The sequence below is a fragment of the Hyperolius riggenbachi genome, chromosome 9 (genome assembly GCF_040937935.1).
Source record: "Hyperolius riggenbachi isolate aHypRig1 chromosome 9, aHypRig1.pri, whole genome shotgun sequence".
In the NCBI taxonomy this organism is placed as follows: domain Eukaryota; kingdom Metazoa; phylum Chordata; class Amphibia; order Anura; family Hyperoliidae; genus Hyperolius; species Hyperolius riggenbachi.
Window position 1 is genome coordinate 225,117,578 of NC_090654.1, and position 16,063 is coordinate 225,133,640.

The window sequence follows — 16,063 nt, forward strand, 5'->3', positions numbered from 1 at the left end:
ATACATCTGAACCTGGGGCGCTAGTCAACACTTCTCTTAGGGATGGTAAATTCTAAAATTGTGGCACTCAAAAAACAAATGAACTTGTCATAAAACATTGGGCTTATTTAAAAGAGAATTCAAAATATTAAGCAGCAGAGATGTTTAGTATAGAAGAGTAATTTGCTTCATTATGTATCGCAGATGTTCTAAATACAGCCACTCACTTGAGATACCACCTGACTGGCTTTTGTATCTGCTAGAAGCAACGGCTCATCTTTAACAAAGAGTTCTCAGCTTGGTATTAAGTGCTGCTTCTCTCATAATATCAGCTCTCTTATGTTTCTAAAGTTTCACTAAAGAGATCAACAAATGAATAGTAGTCAATACAATGTATAATGTACAGTATATGGTTCATAACGATTAGCTGTAAAATAACAGTACGGAGAGACAGACAGTATCTATATTAAACATACTGTAGCAGGAGCTCCCTATCGGAGTAGGGGTTCTTCGCAGGATTGAAATAAAAGCAGACAGCATTACAGCATAGCACAATAAAGTAGCTAAAAACCATATTGACGACCACACAAATCTAGGGGTGAAACTCGAAAAATTAGAATTGTCAGGATCCCTCCTGTAGCGTGTTCTGTCCGTTGCAGTGGAGCTGCAAACGGACAGTTCTGGCTTATCTGCTTGCATTTGGTTGTGCATTCACAATAATTCTCATTGTCATTTGCAATCACTCTGCAGTTCTGGGCAGCTCAGGATGCTGTCATCATTCCACCAATTGCTTGTTGCAGCTGAGCTGCGGCCGGATAGCCCTGGATTTCCTGCATGCATGTTGTTGCATAATATTGCATGTATTTCTTATGGGAGTCCTTTGCATTCACAGCCAGCTAGCAAATGGTAATCAGACTTATGCTGCGTACACACTGGCGACTATGGTCGTTTGAAACAGCTCATTAACGATCATTCCGCCGACAATCGGGGAAAGAACTTTACCCAACGATCATTAACACGAACGACAAAAGAACGACATCGGGAAGATGGAAATATCCAACCTGACGGATCATATCTACCGACAATCGTTACAAAACTATAGTGTGTACAGACATCGGCAGAGAACGATCGTTACAAGGGCCAATGCGCCTGCGGTGAATTCTGCCCAGCTTCAGTACTTCGTTTGTAGCGCGGCTGTAAAGATTGTTACATTGCTCATTTCAATTAAACTTTGTTTTCAAGTTAACAATCATATATTTGTATCTATTGTAACTCCATGTCAGTGGTTTTTTTTTTATTTTATATAAATATGTACGCAACATTTCCTTCTGATCGTTCTTTTCTGCGAGAACTATCATTAAAATATGTATAATGATCGCTGCATCCCATCGTTGCATACCAATCTTTCCAATATCGTTCGTCTGGTAACTATCGTTCTTTGCAAACGATAGTTATCGCAAGTGTGTACGAAGCATAACTCAGGATTGAGTGATTACCATTGAACTGTGTGGGAGTTTGCATGCCTGCACTCATTGGCTGAGGTCCACATAAAAGTCTGCCTCCCATTTTAGACCCTGCCCGTCATAGCGGTCAGTACGCTGGTCTGCTGGGCATCTTGTTACTCTGTATAGTTCTGTTATTGTAGTTCTATGCGACCTTATTACTTGGGCTTTAGCTAGTTTCTTAATAAATATATATGCAGTCTTGCTAATATATATTTATCCGTTAGTTGAGCCGTTTGTTATTTTTATATTTTTGTGTATTGCCTAGTTCCATGCTTGATGGACGTTCGCTGCATCCGCGGTGGGTCAGTGAAGTCCATTATCCAGATAGCTTGGATTCTGCCATCACCACGTTGGTGACTGATAGTATTCCTGCTACTCTAGTTTCTGGGAACGTAACTATAGGCTGCAGTTGCTATTAGTTACGTTCTATCTTCTAGTCTTGCCTGGGTGGATGCTTGCTGGTGACTGTTGTTAGCCTGCTTGCTCTTCTTCTGTGGACATGACTGTGAGCTGCGGTTGCTACTAGTTACGCTCCAATCTCTAGTCCTGTCTTGTACCTGTCTGAATGCTTGCAATCGCTAAGGCAGCGCAACATCACACTGCGCTGCCATTATGTTTTATTTGTAGCGATATTGGAAGCCCAGAGCTGCAGTTGCTCTGGCCAGCCTGTGTAGCCTCTTCCATTATTCAGCTACCAGCCTTGTTGCTCTGGGGGGGTCAAAGTATAACCCCCAAGCATTACAAGAATATTGTGCAAAAGTTCATTTATTTCAGTAATTCAACTTAAAAGGTCAAACTAATATATGAAATAGGATGGTGTATAGAGATGGATGTTACTTTTCATTTCTATGCTTCAAAAAAATCCTTTTTTTTAATTATTATTTTATAAAAAAAATATATGAAATAGGAACCCTTTGAAGGTGGTTTGGATTGATTAGCTGATTAGAGTCTGACACTTTGAGTCTAGAATATTGAACCTTTTCACAATATTCTAATAGTCCGAGATTTTGATTTGGGGGTTTTCATAAGCTGTAAGCCATAATCACCAAAATTCTAACAAATAAAGGCTTGAAATATATCCCACTTTGCATTTAAAGAGTCTATTTCATATATTAGATTCTCCTTTTACATTGAATTATTGTGTGAGGGTATGTGTGAGAGCTCTTTTTCACTAGCGATCACAATCACAAATCACAAACGCCAGCGATTGGGATTTTTTATCAATTTTGTTATGCGGGCATAGCTGCTGTCACTTGCAGGGGGGGGGGGGGGGGGGGAGCGTGATGTGCGGGCATAGTTGCTGTTAGTTGCTGTTAGTCGCGGGGGGGGGGGGGGCAGGGGGGGGTTGGTTGCAGGCAGAGCTGCTGTCACTCGCGGGGGGGCGGAGGGGTACGGGCAGAACTGCTGTCACTCGCGGGGGTGTTAGGGGTTTCGGGCATAGCTGCTGTCGCTTCCGGGGGGGGGGGGTGCATGCATAGCTGCTGTCACTTGCGGGGGTGGTGGTGGGGGGATTATGCGGGCAAAGCTGCTGTCAGTCGAGGGGGGGGGGGGGGTGTTGCGGGCAAAGCCGCTGCCACTCGCAGGGGGGTGGCGGGGTGCATGCATAGCTGCTGTCACTCGCGGAGGGGGGGTGCGGTCAGAGCGGCTGTCACTCGCGGGAGGGGGGATGGGGTGGGTGCATAGCTGATGTCACTCACGGGGGGCGGAGGGGTGCGGGCAGAACTGCTGTCACTCACGGGGGGGGGGGGTGCGGGCATAGCTGTTGTCACTCGTGTGGGGGGCTGTGGGCAGAGCTGCTGTCACTCGTGGAGGGGGGGGGGGGGAGAATCTGAGCGCTGCCCGCCAATGCCCTCTCCTGTGTCCCCGCTGGCGCGACCTCACAGATCACGGTGACAGAAGCAAGCAGAGTGCACATGGCACCCGCGCAGCTGAACTTCACATGCGGAAGTGATTAATTATGCCACTTTCGCATGTGACGTACCATGTGCACTCTGCTTGCTTCAGTCGCTGCGATCTGTGAGGTCTGAGCTGTGAGGCAGCGCCAGCGGGGACACAGGAGAGGGCACTATATGAGGGAGCAGGCATGGCGCCCATACCGCAAGCCATGCCTGCATCTCAGGGAGAAGAGCGGGCCGCAGCAGGAGGCCTGGCGTGCCGGATGCGGGCCGCCAGTTGGACAGCGCTGCCTTACACTAACTCTCAAATGACAGTGTTCAATATTTTTTCACATAATTGGTGAAAAATTGAACACAAACGTGTGATACACAGAGTTGTCATATGTTGCAATCAATCTAAAAAATGATTGTCATTTTCAAATTGTATAAAAAAAAATAAAAAAATAGAAAGCACAATAGAAAGCGCATTGATTCTTCTCTCCCAATCTCCCCCGTTCTCAGGTCCATCGTTCACTAACTACTGTATATACTCGGATATAAGCCGACCAGTGTATAAGCCGATGCACCCACTTTTCCCTCAGAAACTAGGAAAAAGTGATTGACTCACGTGTAAGCCCCCTCCCCATTAAAGCTAGTATCGTTTTTCTTCCTTTTTTTAAGTTTTTGTGCTGAGCTATCAAATTAAATATATTCGCCTAATTTAAAAAAAAAGTGGTAATATTGTGAAAAATGATATGTTTAGTTTGTAAATGATTGTGTTTCTAATCTTGAAAATAAGATTAGTGACAGAAGAACAGGCCAGGGTAATTTGAATATTTAAAACATGTATTGTGCGCCTTAATTCTTCATAATGTGCCAGACAGGAAGTTTGTTTGAGGTGTGGCTGTAGGTGTGGTGGGGGTGTGTCTTTTGCCTTAAAGTGAACCAGAGGTCAAAATAAACTAATGATATAAACAGTTGGATCTGTCCTCCTATTTCAAAAAATACCTTTTTGTTTAGATATCACATGGATTTATATTATATTTAAACATTTACAAAGTAGATTGAGTGTTTTATAGTCTCTGCTCAATAGCCCTTTCTATCTCTCCCCTGCCCTCAGAAGTTGTATTCTGCCAGGAAAAACTCTATGGCTATAATTTGCTCATCAGTGATGTTTACTATATTCCCTGACAAGGTACTGACAAGTGAGAAGCTGTCACTTCCATGCATGAAAATGTACTCATTCAGGCAGCAAAATAAAAAAAAAGAAAAACAGCCTGGTTAATAATATGTTTTGCACTGTACATGCAAATGTTGATGTCACATGTCGCCTCGGGTACACTTTAAACAATTCCCCTCCCCCGGGACGAGTAACTACGTCCCTTCAAAATGCCATAACTCTGTGCAGGGATGTAGCTACTAAGTTCTTTCCTGCTTGCCCCCCCCCCCTGCGCTCCCGTAAACGTTACCGCCATTAATAGTTAGCTAGGAGATCAATGAATGGGAACACAGTTCCCTTTCATTGATCTAAGTCCCCATATGAATGACTGCCGCTGTCTAAGAGACAGCACCGCCATTCATAAAAGCTGATACTTACACATCCACGCATTGCTTCCTCTGGGAAGTTATGCGTGAGGACATCTTGTGGTCAAATGGTAAAATTACATCCCAAAACAGTTTTTCAAATAAAAAGACCTATTTTTACTTTTAAAATTGACCCCTTACCTTCCACACTCCCCCATAATTTCCTCCCAAAAAAATTCGTAAAAAAAAATTAGAATAAAAAAAAACATAAAAAGTTACCTTAGGGACTGAACTTTTTTTTAATATGTATGTCAAGAGGGTTTATTACTGTTACTTTATAAATTATGGGGTTGTAATTAGGGAAGGACGCAAAACTGAAAAAATGCACCTTTATTTCCATATAAAATATTGGCACCATACATTGTACTAGGGAAAATTTTTAAACGTTGCAGTAACCAGAACAAATGGGCAAATCAAATGTGTGTATTTTAATTATGGTAGCATGTATTATTTTAAAACTATAGTGGCCAAAAACTGAGAAATCATGAATTTGTGGCATTTTTTTTTAATTTTTCCTGTTAAAACACATTTAGAATAAAATAATTCTTAGTGAAAAGTAACCCCCAAAGAAAGCCTAATTGGTGGCGAAAAAAACAAGATATAGATTGTTTCATTGTGATAAATAGTAAAAAAGTTATAGGCGAATTAATGGAAGGCGTGCTGACAGGTGAAAATTGCTCTGTTTTTTTTAAGGGGAAAAACCCTTCGGGTTAAGTAGTTAAAATGTGTGAACTAAAAAGTATCAACTTGAGGAAGTTTGCAAAAGTGTAAAAGATAAGCCCCAGGCTGAGAAAATGGCTTCATGATATCCTTGCAATATAGGCTTTATCAGACATAGTTGTCATTTGAGTATTTGACCACTTTGGAATAGTGATGACCGTAATCTGCCAACTACAATTACACAAAATTTCGCTATTACACAGCTATGCGTAATTATAATTTGGAGATTTAATTGATTTCATGTGATCCATTCGTAATTTTGGGTAATTTCTGGGTAATTTTATGCTGATTTTAGCAGTTAATAGCAAAGCCCCCCCATACATATTATTGTCACTAGTAATGATTGCAACCTGCTAATTACGATTACGTGAAATTTTTGCATCATTTTTCACAATTAATGTTATATGTAATTACGATTTGGACGTTCAATTGATTTTTACGTAATCCATTCATAATTTTGCGTAATCTTGTTCCGACTTAATCTTGCATTACTATTTTGCATCGTAATTGCGAATTACAATGTGAAATTACAATTATGCGAAATTCATGCTCATCACTATTTGTCACCAAAATTGCTATGTACAGTATGTTAAGGAGACTAGTAAGAATAAGTTAAAAAAAAATTCTAACACACTTTGTAGTTTTTGAGAAAATCAATTTTAAAATACAAAGAAAAAATGGTTTTTAAATTGTCATTTTTCAGAGTTTAAAAACCATTTTCTTTTGCATTTTTAAAATCGATTTTCTCAAAAACTACAAGGTCTTTAACCACTTGAGGACTGCGGTGTTAAACACCCCCTAGTGACCAGGCCATTTTTACTTAATTGGGCCACTGCAGCTTTAAGGTAAAGCTGCAGGGCTGCACAACACAGCACACAAGTGATTCCCCCCTCCTTTTCCCCCCACCAACAGAGCTCTGGTGGGCTTTGATCGCCCCCACATTGTTTACTTTTTTTTTTATCAATATTTATTTCATTTATTTTTAAATAAATGTTACTATTTTTTTTCCCCATTCCCTTCCCTCCCTCCCTCCCCCCAGCCAGCCAATCATGCGATTGGCTGTCATAGGCATAAGCCTATGACAGCCGATCGCTCTCCTGTGGGCCAGGGGGACAGCCGTGTCACATGGCTGTCCCCAGTACAGCGCTGCTGCAGATCGCAGCGCTGTACAAAGTAATTAGACGGCAAAACCGCCGTCTAACAGTCTCCCACCGAAGGCAGGGCGGAGGTCCGCGACCCAAGCAGGAGATGCGCGCACAGCCTGCGCGCGATCTCCTGCTATCCCCATAGACGGCCATTCACGCCAATCGGCGTGAAGCGGTCCAAGTAGTTAAAGAGACACTGTAGCAATTTTGGTGACAATGTATGCTAATAACCGCTAAAGTCAAGACGAAATTGCACGAAAAGGATGTTCCTAATTACATTTACAAATGAAATGAATTACGATTTTTTCCCCCCAAAATTTGTCATGTGGATTTTGCATCGCAATTGAGAACTAGCAAGATTATGTGAAACTTGTGCCCATTACTACTTTGGAGCAGTGCTGTTAAGTTGGAATTAGTCATAGAGTCAAAGTTGTGGAGTCGGGTACATTTATTTGTTTCAGGAGTCATCAGAATGTACTGACACCTGATTGATTGAAATTGTAATGATAAAATATTATTTCAGTGGTAACATAATAAACAAACGTAGGTGATGTAGGAATAATGTCCATTGTGTAGTTGTTTCAAGAGTAAGCCCAGCTAAGCTATTATGAAGCCTGACGTCACAGACTTTTAATCTGGGGTATAGTACATTTAAAAAAAAAGTATTTTTATTTTACTTGAGCCATAATATGTTTTAAGAAAGTTAATTTGAGTGTAAACAAGTGTTATTATTGTCAGTTCTAGGATCAAATCCACTAAAGTAATTAGAGTAATGAATTTATATTTCATATATGGATACATTTGGGCCTATAGCTTGTATAATTTAATCAGAATTATGCAGAATGGCTATATTGTACACATACGTTCCCTGCAGATCTGGTGTTTATCCATTTAACCACTTGCCGACGGCTACACGCCGGTAGGTGTGGTCGTGGCGGCAGCCCCAGGACCGCCTAACGCCGATTGGCGGAAAGTCCTGGGGCTTGCCTTTGCAGGAGATCGCGCGCAGGATGCGCGCGCATTTCCTGCTTGGTGGGCGGAGCGTAGCTCCGCCTTCAGTCTCCGAGCGGCTCTGGAGACTGTAACGGCGAAACCGCTGCTTAATTGTATTGTACAGTGCTGCGATCTGCAGCAGCGCTGTACTGGGGACAGCCGTGTGACATGGCTGTCCCCCTGGAGAACGAGAGAGCGATCGACTCTCATAGGCTGAAGCCTATGACAGCCGATCGCCGTTATTGGCTGCCTGGGGGGTGGGAGGGATGGAGGGAATAAAATATTTTTAAAAGATACACGAATTTAATAAAAAAAAAAATAACATAAATATTTATATTTAAAAAAACAAACACTGCAGGGGCGATCAGACCCCACCAATAGAGAGCTCTGTTGGTGGGGACAAAAGGAGGGGGGAAATCATTTGTGTGCTGTGTTGTGCGGTCCTGCAGCTTGGCCTTAAAGCTGCAGTGGCCAATTTAGAACAAAATGACCTGGTCACTAGGGGGGTTTAAGCCCACGGTCCTCAAGAGGTTAAGAATATTGTGTACGTCGCACGCCGAGGTATTTTCTATTGGCCGCAGTCCTGACATGAAGTGCATAAAGAATGACTTATGAAAGCCTGCCTAGTCATTTTGATTGACTTTCCCTTAGTTCAGTTTACCTTCAGTTTGGACTACTAAGTCTCAATGTTAGGGTTAGTGAAGTCCTTGAAAGAAATGCTGGAGGTTTTCTGTTGATGGCCATTTCCATCCATTTTCCAACAGTGTTCATAAGCTTTCCATATGTTTCCAGGTACCTGTTAAAACCGTTTCAGCCCGCGGGGATTTTTCCCCTTATGCATCGAAACAATTTTCACCTCCCATTCATTCGCTAATAACTTTATCACTACTTATTACAATTTATTGATCTATATCTTGTTTTTTCCGCCACTAATTGGGCTTTCTGTGGGTGATACATTTTGCTAAGACCCACTTTACTGTAAATGCGTTTTAACAGGATTAATAAGAAAAAAATGGAAAAAAGTCATTATTTCTCAGTTTTCGGCCATTATAGCTTTAAAATAATCCATGCTACCATAATTAAAACCTATGTATTTTATTTGCCCGTATGTCTCGGTTATTATACCATTTAAATTTTGTCCCTATCACAATGTATGGCGCTAATATTTTATTTGGAAATAAAGGTGCATTGTTTCCGTTTTGCGCCCATCACTATTTTTTTTTTTTAACAAATCATTTTATTGATTTTAATACAACAAAACATTGCCATGAGGCCACAACAGGACAGAATTAAGCTTATATACAATCAGAGGTCAACAATATCATAAATCATAGTACAGGATACTCTAGTACATAGTGGCTCCTTCCTAGATATTCTTTTAAGAATTGTCCATAGCGTCCAGGGAGCCCAAATTGTTTCAGGAGCATTAGATACGTCGTCCTAACTTAATTATAGTACATCAAATTATACTTCTGTATTAATGCAGGGTATATAGCTTAAAAAGAGAGAGAAGAGAAAAAGAAAATAAACAGAGGAAGGGAAGAACAGGTTAGTTAGGTCGCCTCCACCCCCGCCCCCCAGCACCACACCATCAGGTACTATACCCAGATCAAAGTTATTAATATTAAAGATTATACCTTTAGCTTAGGAAGGAGTGTCAGAGGTAATATCTGGATTACCAATCCATGGAGACCAAATTTTTTCAAATTTATTTGGACAATTTCTACTTAAATAGGTCAGTTTATATAATGTCAAAGATTGGTTCACTGTTTTTTTCCAATGATTAATCGAGGGGCCCCCAGCACCCTTCCATACTCTTAGTATTTCTTTGCGGCCATAGAAGGTAAGTAGTTGAATTAGATACTGAGCATGCTTATTGACGGAGGTTTCGCCCAGTATCCCCAGGAGCGCCAACTTAGGATCAAGAACAACTTGAACGGTTAAAATAGCATTAATTATCTGAAAAACTTCGGTCCAAAACGTAGCGATGACATGGCATTGCCAAAATACATGAAAAAAGGTACCGTCTTGTTGGTTGCATTTAGGGCAAGTAGCACTGTTTTCACGGGAAATGCTGTTCAACCGTACTGGGGTCATGTAAGTCCTATGCAGGAACTTAACTTGAATCAGTCTATCTCTAGAACATATCGGGAGCTTGATAAAGTCTTCCAAGATATCCTCCCAGTCTTGGCTATCGATTCCCGCAATATCCTCGTTCCACTTACTTTTACATCTATCCCACCCTTTAGTTTCAGTATGCAGTAGCTCATAATATAATGTGGATAGTGTTTTATCTATGATTCGCGTCATTAGTGTAGTTTCTAAGTGGCATGAACCTAGGTTGAGTATTCTGCCTCCGGGAAATTGTGAGCGAAAGGCATGACTGACCTGGAGATAATGGAAAAACATATTATTTTTAAGGGAGTAGAGCTGTTTAAGTTGATTAAATGACAGGAGTTTCCCATCCTCTACTATATGATGTATTGCTTTAATGCCATACTGAGCCCAAAGCAAGGGATCAGGTATGTCTTCAAAGTGTGAAAGGTTGGGGTTATCCCAAAGTGGAGAGTGTGGCGACAGTGTTTTATTCCCGCCGCTCAGCTTGATCATGTCCTGCCAGACTTTAGTTGTTGTCTTCATTGGGGTTGTAACTCTTGCATCATTGCTTGATCCTCTAAACACTAACAGGGTGAGTCTCTCATATGATCCTAATCTGGCAGCTTCCACTGTGACCGCCGGGTTATATGTGTCTTGCGCAAACCACCAACGAACGGATACCAATACTGCAGCACAGTAATATAAGTATAAGTTTGGAAGGGCTAGCCCGCCATGATTACTCGGTAATTGGAGTGTAGATAATGCTATCCTAGGGGGTTGGTCATGCCATATAAACATAATTATAAGGGACTTAAGAGTGCGAAAAAACTTTTTTGTGATTATAACGGGTGCTTGACGAAAGATATATAGGAATTTGGGAAGAAAGATCATTTTGAATAAATTAATACGGCCAATTAGGGAGAGTGGGAGGCCCTTCCACACACCAATTTTCCGTTTGAAACTTTGCAAAATAGGAAGAACATTCAGTTCAAAGAAGTCGGCTGCCGAGGCAGTAATATTTACCCCGAGATATTTAAATGTCTTTACCCATGTAAGAGGTGAGTTGGAGGTATTTATGGGAAATTCATCTATCTGCATCATTACTGATTTTTCACGGTTAATTCGTAGACCTGAGTATATCCCAAAGACCCTTATTATCTCCAGTGCTTCCACTAAGGAAGAATCTGGGTCACCAAGATACAAGAGAGTATCGTCAGCATACAACGAAATCCGTTCCTCATTGGAGCGACTTGTATACCCGATAGTCTCTCAGACTCTCTGATCAGTATGGCCATTGGTTCTATAGCCAGGGCAAATAAATATGTCGACAGAGGGCATCCCTGTCGAGTGCCTCTGTGGAGCCTGAATGGGCTGGAAATTACATCTCCTGTTTTTATACGTGCTGCGGGTGAAGAGTAAAGGGCCCTGATTAACGATATAAATTTAGGGCCAAAGCCATATTGCTCTAATAAGTGCCAAAGGTAGGGCCACTCCATAGAATCAAAGGCTTTTTCGGTGTCAAGAGAAGCCACTACCCTACGTCCAGAGGTAGTATCTGGGATACAAATGTTAGTATATAGTCGACGTATATTGATGTCCGTTCCTTTATGTGGCATGAACCCAGATTGGTCACAGTGGATAAGGGAGGTAATAATCGGTTGTAGCCGATTAGCAAGTATTTTTGCCAATATCTTAGCATCTACATTTAGAAGTGAGATTGGTCTGTAGGAGCCACATTGATAGGGGTCCTTTCCCAGTTTTAGTAGTATTATTATTATTGCATCAGAGAAGGAGGTAGGGAGAGACTCGCCCTGGAAAATGTTATTAAAAATATTAGTCAGTTTAGGGGCTAGTATACCGCTGTACGCATGGTAGAATTCTGAGGGGAGCCCGTCGGGTCCCGGAGATTTATGTGGTTTGAGACCTGCTATAGAATTTTGTACCTCCTCTACCGTAATATCTTGATCAAGAAGATTCCTATCTATTTGGGATAGGGCAGAAGTATCTACAGTACCTAAATATTCTAGGAGTTCGTAAGTAGTATAATGGGCTCTTGAGGAGTATAAAGCTTGGTAATATTGGATAAAAGTATTGTTAACGTCTTCAGGGTCTGTTAATACAATGCCATGTGCATCCATTATAGCGGGGACAGCCGCACTACCCTCAAAGTCTTTGGAAAGCCATGCTAAAGTCTTACTGTTATTTTCCCCAAACTCAAAAATCCTCTGGGACTGGTGGAGTAGTGAATTTTTAGTCATAGAGACTAGTTCTAATCTCCACTGTCTCATTATGTCTTGCCAGTGTTGCCAATATGAACAAGAGGACGTTCTAACATATTGCGCTTTGGCCAAGAGCATTGCTTGTTCCAACGATTGAACTCTCCCCCTTATATTGTCTTGCGCCCATCACTATTTACAAGCTTATAATTTAAAAAATGTTCGTAGTATACCCCCTTCAAATACATATTTAAAAAGTTCAGACCTTTAGGTAACTATTTATGTTTTTTTTTTTTTTTAATTGTAATTTTTTTTTTTCATTAAAAATTTTATTTGGGGAACATTTTGGTGTGGGACATAAACAGTTAGTTTTTAATGTTGTTTATGTTTAAGTGTAATGTAAAAAATGTGTAGATGTAGTTTTACTATTTGGAGACAAGATGGCCACCTTCATTTTCATTTTCCATCCTTGTACTTCACTCTAAGCGGAAGTACAAGGGCGATGCTGAGATTTTTCCGGGCAGAAGAGCCGAAGCTTCACGGATAAGCGCTTTGGTTTTTCTGCGGGGGACAGGGATCGGTGATCGGGAAACCATGTTCCCTTTCACTGATCCCACGGCTACCGGAGGACACAGCGGGGACACGGGGGCGCGCCTGTGATCGCGCACAGGTGCACAGCAGAGCAGCCGCCCGGACGTGAGCTTCACGTCTGGGCGGCGGAAGTGGTTAAAAAAAATAAAAAAACTGGAATGCAGATGTCAATGGATGAAAATGGACTAACTGTCGCGAAAATCTTAAAATTGAAAACACATACAAATAGAAGTGCATTTCTTCCAGAGTGAAATGAGCCATACATTACGTTCTCCTATGTTGCTGTCACTTACAGTAGGTAGTAGAAATCTGACATTACCGACATGTTTCGGATTAATCCATCTCTTCATGGGGGATTCTCAGCATAGCCTTTATTCTTTATAAAGAGATTCCCTGAAAAAGATCTATACACTGATGCTTGCCAGCCTCCCTGCTCGCTGCACACTTCTTTGGCAGATGGACAGAGCAACTGACATTCACTAAGTGCTTTTAAAAATAAAGAAAACCCTGAGAACCTCCATGAGAAGATGGGCTAGTCCAAAATCTGTTGGTAATGCCAGATTTCTACTACCTACTGTAAGTGACAGCAACATAGGAGAAAAGTAATTTATAGCTCATTCTACTCTGGAAGAAACATACTTCTTATTTGTATATTTTAAATTTTTAAGATTTTTGCGACAGTGGTCCTTTAAATACACACCTGAATGCAGAAAACCGAATTTCAGCAATATTTAGGTTTCTTTGGTTTGGCTTAAATTGACAGGTGTTCAAGGTGAACCTGAGAGTGATGTAAATTTCATCTATGGTCTAAAGCATTAAGCACAGCATAACATTAATAGCTAAAACCTTTTGACTGATTTCCAAAGGATTGGAAGGGTTAACACTCAGACTTTTCACTTAATGTAACTGCTAATTAATAAGATTGCCATTGCTGGCCAGAGTTGTTGGATTGTGTTGGAAGTGTACTGTATAAACAAGGCAGAAAAGTTACTACTGTATCCAGGGGGAAGCAGAGAAATTTCTCTCCTCTGTTTGCTAACTAATAACCTAATTACAAGTCTGTCTGTTAATTTGTCCGTTAGCAATATCAGTTAACTTCAGTAAGGTGTAAATATGTAATTAAATGACATCAGACTAGTCTTATAGTATTTGATATTTGTTTTGGTTTTTTTTTTCTATGACAAGGCTAGGTTCACAGTGGTCCATTGCATAATGCTCACGTTATAATGTGTGTGAATAAAGACTGGAAATAGACCTTAATTCAAGTTACATCAAATCATATGTCTGCTTCCATGAAAGCAGGAAGTAGAAACATTGCAGATTTATTGTAGGATTTGTATCCTCTGTAACAAAGAAATGTTTTTCTTTAGAGGTTATTATGCTGTTGCGTATCTTTTAGAGCAGAGAGGAAGTTCTGAGTTCAGGTCTGCTTTAACGCAATTAGTTACAACACAGAGATGTAAACAGCCCTATAGTGTTGTATGGGTAGTGAGTTATTCTGCAATGCAACTGATCACTGTGAACAGGGCCTTAACCACTTAAGTACCAGTGGTCTCTGCCCCCTTAAGGACCAGAGACCGCTGGTACAATAATGACTGAATCCCGACGAATCGCCGTATATACCCACCGCAAACTCCATCACTGCTGCACGCCGGGATCCTCAGGACATAGACTTTACCGTCTCTATGACGGCAGAGTCATGTGAGCCGGTCAGGAGCCGCTTTCATGGGCTCCTGACCGTGTCTATCAATGTAAGTCTATGGGAGTTGCTTACATTGATAGACACGGCCAGGAGCCAATGAAATCCACTCCTGACTGGCTCACAGGGCTCTGCCATCACAGAGATAGGCAGAGCAAGAGAGCTGCGACGGGACGCAGTGGGGAATAAGCGGCGAGATCGGCGGGAGCGACGCGAATGGCGGATACACGCTGCGGCGGTGATTGAAATCTATGCCCTGCCAGTCAGGTAACTACCAAAACAGGGCGTAGATTTTAATCACCTCGGTCTTTAAGTAGTTACTGTTTAAAAGCAAAAATTTAATTTGAGTTAAATGTAACTTGAAAAGGTTAAAAAAAGGAAAAATGACATATTGTACATCTAGCTTGCATACTTTTTCTTAATCAGTGATTCAGACGGACCAGCCAGACAGCCAGATATGGAGCATTTTGTAAAAAAGTAGCAAAAAGGGAAAAAGTGGGCGGCTCCCACATTACTAGCAGTATATGTTTCCTTTCAATCGAAACATTTTACCAGCTCCTGTTTTTTAAAGAGATTTAATAATTTTCATCAATAACAGAGCTATTTTTTGAAGTTTTGGTATAATGTTTCTACACTGTAAATTACAGTTTTCTGCTCGGCTTTATTAGTATTAAAGCTGACTATGTGGTCAGAGGTTAGATAATAGTCTCTGGTGGCAATTATTCCAGGCTCAGCTGCCAGTGAAGGCGATGAACATGAGCTCAGGTTTCTTCCAAGCTGCTTGGATAACGGCGCCTGTTGCCTCCACTCTAACTTCACTCCCTACTAGTGGCTAATTTGGCAGCGCCTGCATTGTCACAGCAGCCTCCAGCCTGATTCAGATGACTGATGATTCTGTCCTGGACATATTGTTCTAACTCTTCCATCAGTCATAACTTTGGCAACTGTGAATATAGAAAGACTGTCCAAAGTTAAAAGCATTTATGTAAACGCTGAGTTTTATGCTTTTGGAAGTGCAATCCAATCTTGTGTAATATTATTCAGCTATAGGAAAACTGCTTATGGTTCAGACACATGCAGCGGAGATGATCGATTCTCCTATTATTTCTCCTGGAAGGAGCACATGACCAATTTATCAGGTTAGATTGGCTGATCATGATCAAAGAGTGAGACATAACCAATAAGCTTTGGAAATAGGACTGTGCCATAAACAAAGGGGAGCCATCAGCTGATTATACAACTTTTTGATATACATTTGAAACCAATGGAGCATTTGCAAAAGTGTGTAATAACGCAGTTATAATTGCAGATCTCTACAAATACTCGGTAGTTTTCAAATATATATACACATACACGTATTCTGTACTATTGAATGCCTTGTAATCTTATTATACTAATGAATAAAGCCTTGTTTTTTGTTTAACCACTTCACCCCAAAGTGTTTTTTACCCTAACGGACAAGAGCGATTTTCACTTTTCAGTGCTCATCCCTTCCATTTGCTAATAGCTTAATCACAATGAAATGATCTATATCTTGTTTATTTCACCACCAATTAGGCTTTTTGGGGTTAATATTTGTTTTCAGTAATTACTTTATTTCTATGCATTTTAAAGGGAAAACAAGGAAAAAATGAAAAAATACACTATTTCTCAGATATCA

The 16,063-nt window shown here is 40.9% G+C and overlaps 1 protein-coding gene across 12 annotated transcripts in view; it reads left to right on the plus strand.

The window, feature by feature from the left end:
- Positions 1-16,063, plus strand: part of SMOC1 (SPARC related modular calcium binding 1) — a 418,437-nt gene that overhangs the window by 171,315 nt on the left and 231,059 nt on the right. The window lies entirely within an intron of this gene.